Below are 6,000 nucleotides of genomic sequence, written 5' to 3' on the forward strand. Positions count from 1 at the left end.
ACAGACTTGTGCACCTGTAGTAGCTTCCACCCCTGATGTCCTAGCATCTCTCTTACCAGAGGCTAACTACTACTCGGCTCTTGATGTGTCAAATGGTTTCTGGTCAATTCCATTACATCCAGAGTGTCAATACAAGTTTGCTTTTAAGTTCAGAAACGCACAGTACACATGGAACGTTCTTCCACAAGGCTTTGTGAACTCACCTACCCTGTTCCACCAGTGTTTAGCTAAAATACTCGAACGCTTTTCTAAGCCTGAATGTCTGATTCAATATGTGGATGATTTGTTATTGCAGACTGCTGACAGGGAAGAACATCTCACTTTGTTAGCAGAATTACTTCAGTTGCTGGATGACGCTGGACTTAAATTGAATCCAAGAAAAGCTCAGTTGCTTAAGTCAGAAGTCACTTATCTAGGTATAAAAATAAGCGAAGGGGGGCGGACACCTGACCCACACAAGGTGGAAATTATTCAGAGACTTCCAGTTCCAGTATCAGTAACAGCTTTGAGATCTTTTTTAGGAATAGTGGGATTCTGTAGGGAATTCATTGAAGGCTTTGCAGATATTGCAAAACCTTTAAACTCTCTCCTTTCAGGAAAAAAGAAGAAAAATGATTCCTTAGATTGGGGTCCGGAGCATCAGACAGCATTTGAAAAATTGAAAGCCGCCTTAATTAAAGCTCCAGCCCTTCGCAATCCAGACAGAACACAACCGTTCATATTGCAGACAGCTGCAACAGAGGAAACTCTTTCAACTGTCCTTCTGCAGGATGTGCAAGGAAATTTGCGTCCAATTGCTTATGCGTCTCGAGTACTTTCCCCTGTTGAAAAAGCATTTGATTCCTGTACAAGACATCTTTTGTCCGTTCACTGGGCAATGTCACATTTTGAATACATTTATGGTTTCAATGAAGTGACACTGCATACGCCACATACTCCTTTACAGCTTCTCTTAAATGGGAAAGTGAAAGGAGTATCGAGTGCTAGACTAGGTAGATGGACGTTAGATTTAGGATCCAAAAATTTTAAAACTGTCTACAAACCCAACTCCATGCTACCCCGAACACTTCTGTATGAAGGTGCTCCACACACTTGTGAAGATGAACACATCCCATCTTCTGACAGTGTCTTTGAGGTAAAAGCTATTGAAGGAGCTGTTGATGTGTATGTTGATGGTTCTAGGTTTTGGCAAGATGGGAAGTACCATACAGGTTTCGCTATTCATTGTGATCGAGGAAATTTTCTATATAAATGTCCATCTCATTTTTCAGCTCAGAAAGCAGAAGTGACAGCTGTATTACAAACATTAGAGGTCATCCCAGACTCAGATTTGAACATATATTCAGATTCTGCCTTTGTGGTTAATTCCCTTACAGAGTATTTGCCGATTTGGCAGAAGAGGGGTTTTACCAGTGCAGATGGACAACCTCTAGTTCATTGTGGCCCGATACAAGCATTATGGTCATCTGCTGAGGAGAGCACTCATAAAATTGCAGTGTTGAAAGTTAAAGCTCATCAGAAGAAAGGAACAGATAAACATGGGGACGGAAACTTAATAGTTGATGAATTAGCAAAGAAAGCGGCTATGGAAGGAGTAACATTTTCAGGTATTAAGGAACAAGAATCAATCGCAGCTATCACCCTTAAAGAACCAGTAGATTTGAAAAATGCCCAAAAGGGCGATCCTTTGATAACAGAAGCAATCAGGCTGAAAAGAAATGATCAATCTATTAAAGATGGTCCATTTGCACCACATGATGCACAATTGATAATACATGATGATATACTACTGTACAGGAATGGTGATAATCCAGTATGGATTCCACCTACAAGATTGCGGAATGATATTTTGTATCATATCCACAATCAGGGGGGACACTTAGGTGTAACAAAGGTAAAGGACAGGATATGGAATATGTTTTGGTGGCCAGGCATGGATAAGGATGTGAAAGAATACTGTGCAAATTGTTTAACGTGTGCTCAAATGAATCCCTCAGGGGTAAAAAAGAAGGGCTGTTTAAGACCGACTTGCCTTGCTGAAGGCCCCTGGACGAACCTTCAGATTGATTATATTGGTCCTTTACCTGCGGCTAAAGGAGGGTACAGATATATTCTAGTGATTATTGACACATTTAGCAAATGGATTGAAGCTTTTCCAATCAAGTCTGATACTGCTTCTGCCACAGCACGAGTACTTTGGGAACAAGTGTACTGTAGATTTGGCCTTCCTCTGAGTTTAGAAAGTGATAGAGGCGCCCATTTTACAGGGAAAATCCATGTAGATCTTGCAAAACTGCTTGGAATAAAGCATAGGCTCCATATAGCACATCATCCACAATCATCTGGAGGGGTGGAAAGATCAAACAGAACTTTGAAGACAGCTTTGAAAAAAATGGTGTTAGAGAATGGTCCAAATTGGGCTCAAAACCTTCCAAGCATACTGACGTCAGTTAGAGGGATTGTTCACAAAAGTACAGGTTTTAGTCCCCATGAATTGATGACAGGGAGAAAAATGAGATTACCAGAACATCTTTTATCTGAAGTTCCCAAACCTATGATTGAAGGATGGACAACAGAAACATTCCTCAAGAATCTGTGTAAATCATTAACAGCTATGTATAACCAAGCTGCTCAAGAAATTGGGCTCAGTCAGAAATACAACAAGATGTATTATGATCAGGATGTGCATGTCCAGAAATTTGAGCTTGGTGATGAGGTGATGGTAAAGAACTATCACCACGAGGGTCCATGGTCCGCTAACTGGATTGGACCATACACAGTGATTGACAAATGTGGAGATGCAGTTTACAAAATCTGTCATAAAACTAAAAACAGACACCCAGTGAAGAAATGGTTCCACATTGATCAGATGAAACCATATAAAAAATCAGATGACAGACCTAACGAAACAAATACATAAAAACAAGAAAATGTGTTTGTTATCAATTCGTGCTTATATTTTTATTCTATTAATCTCATAATTTGCTTATGTATATATATTTTAATTAATCATTGTGTTGTTACTGTGTGATTAATAACTGTGTATGTGTTTTAATGATAATGTTGTTATTGTTTGCTAAAAAAAAAAAAAAGGGGGGGGGGGGGGTAACTCTTTCTGTTTGCATGTATTTTTCAGAACCCCAACCAAGACAAATAAAGATGTGGTGTTATATCGTGGCTGTGATCCTCCCAGTGATGGTGATGATGCAGGAGTGTCCAGAGCAGCAATCAGCACCTTCCTATGGAGTGGTGACAAGGCCTTATCAAGGGGTGCTGATCAACAACATTCAATGGATCCATGTGCCAGTCCTAGTAAACCTAACAGCATGGTCTCCAGACATGGATGGACAATGCAGAGGAGAAGGTGTGACAGAGATGTATAAAGACCTTATCACCACAGTTTTCCTGAGGTATCATAGCGCTGTAGCAATTCACACGCCGACAAATCAGTCACCAGGGGAACCACCAAAAGGTCACCTCAGAGAAGCCCCTACTGGACGGAAACTATTAGGATTTGTAGACAATATGCTTGGAGCCACTGGAACAGGTTTAGGCATATCCAACTGGATAAGTGCACAGGAACTGAAGCGGAATGAGCTTAAACTCAAAGCTCTCGTCGGACAACAGGTTCTACAAACGGATGCGTATTTGCAGGAAGGTCTAAATGAAGAAAAAGAAACTGTTCAAGATGTTCACACTATTGCATCCGCGCTATCAATCATAGCCCAACAGACAAAAAAAGCTTTTAACAGTATGCAGAAACAACTATATTGTGCACAGTTTGCTTCCATCAAGCATCAGGAAATCACCCATATCTTGGAAGAAGTATTGGCAGGTAAAGTTCCATCTACTCTTTTTACAGAGGAAGTAATGATGAAATGGTTTGGACTCAAAGATTGTTTTAATTCCACATCAGACAATTTAAAAACATTTATGAATAGATTGGGTAAGTGCAAACTGCCCATCCCTTACAGTTACATCCTCAGGATGGCTAAGATTTCTTCTCATCCGATTCCTCCTGGATTTTATAGTCCATTGGATTACGGTCCATTGATGGAAGGTATACACTTGCCTTTCTCTCGCCATGGGGGAGAGCCATCAAAACCCAAAAACCGAATTCCACCCATTCAGATTTTAAGGTGGTGGAATGATACAGTAATAAATAAACCGAAGGATACTTCTTGGGCCTGTTCTGCTGGGAATAGTTTTGATAGGTTTGGTTGTTTCATGAGACAAATGTATGCTATGCTTTTAACCGTTTCAGTACCAGTTTTCCAGAAGGAACAGGTGTTTGAAAAGATTTTAAGTGTGGACAATCTAGGAATATTACAGGAAAATGTGCTTAAGGAAAGAAAGAACTTGCCAAAATTTGTTACTCAGTTACCATCAGGAGAATGGCGAGGAGTAGATATAGAATGTTGCGACAAGACTTCATGTGGTTTCATTTGTGAATGTGATGCTGTGGAAAAACACCCATTGTGTGGAACACCCCAGACAAGCTATGAGGCTTGTGAAATCAGCTTGACTCATATGCACAATAATTTCACTAGGGTAATAGTATTAGATAAGAAAACATGTGTTACAACAACTCTGAGTCACTTCTCCATCTCTGTCAACGATAATCAAACATTTTGTCCAATTAATGCAACCTCATTTTGTTTGACATTAGAATCAACGTGGTCTATAGGAAATTATTATTTTCCTTATATAAATATTACGCAACAAACAATGTCACCCAATTCAGAGGAACAATTAGGTTTTGTGGAAAACATTCCTGAATTTGAGTTTGAGCTACCAAAATTAGACAATATGTTAATGTCATTGATGCAAAGGAAAGATACCCACATTGTGAAAGCTCAACAAGGCCTTAAAGGAAAAGATGAGGCTCTGACAAAACAGATGCATGATGGAGACTTAGCTATTGCCTATTCTGGTTTACTTTGGGATGTTACCTTTAAAACTGCTGTTTGTGTATGTATCATTCTTATTATCGGTCAGTGCATTATGTTATGCTGTATGTGTTCCATGCTGAAACGTAAGATTGAAGATAATTCTATGATCAATATTGGACGTTCCCGTTGGATGTGATGATTACCTATTTCCAAAAAAAAAAATTTAAATTTTTTTTTTTTTTTTTACCTATTTCAAAAAAAAAAAAAAAAAAAAAACCTTGTTGTGATATATGTGTTCTATGTTTAAACATTAGATTATAGATTGATGTATACGTTTCATGTTTAAACATTAGATTATAGTTAGATTATAGATAATTCCATGATCAATATTGAATGTTCCAAAGTGGATATGATGGTTCTTGGTTACCTCGTATATAAAAAAAAAAATATATATATATATATATATATATATATATATATATATATATATATATATATATATATATATATATTAAATCACAAACTATGATAATTTTGCTCAAGTGAAGTAGAGCCATAACTCAGTGTGCAGGAGGCATAGATCCCGAAGACGGGTACGATTCTCTGATGGCCATAAGGGAACAACCTAAGCCAGGGCTATGCCGCCACTGGGGCACCTGCCCACCAGGTTTCGGGAGGTGTTATCTATGAAAAGGGAGTGGTGGTGATGCTACTTTGGGCCAAGAGCATCAAAGGGGGGTCTATAAGAAATTATGGTCTGTTCCCAATAACTTCCACTCCAATATATATATCAAAATGTTCCTTCACTTAACAGAGCTTAATTATCATATAGAGACAATTACATCCAATCTCAGTAATATGTAAATAGTATCACAGAGGGCAACCAACAACCATCTTGATTACAGGGACTTCAAATAGCTTGTCACCTTAAACATTTGACCGTTCTGTTTTAACAGAAGATCAAAGATGTGACCACTACAGATAGATCTTATCACCTAAAACATTTGACCATTTAGTTTTAACAGAAGATCCACTTCAGATAGATTTTATCACCTTAGCCTTTTGCTGTTCTGATCTCACAGAACATCAAAGATGTGGGCACAGAGGA

The sequence above is a fragment of the Rutilus rutilus genome (genome assembly GCF_951802725.1).
Source record: "Rutilus rutilus genome assembly, chromosome: 5".
In the NCBI taxonomy this organism is placed as follows: Eukaryota; Metazoa; Chordata; class Actinopteri; order Cypriniformes; family Leuciscidae; genus Rutilus; species Rutilus rutilus.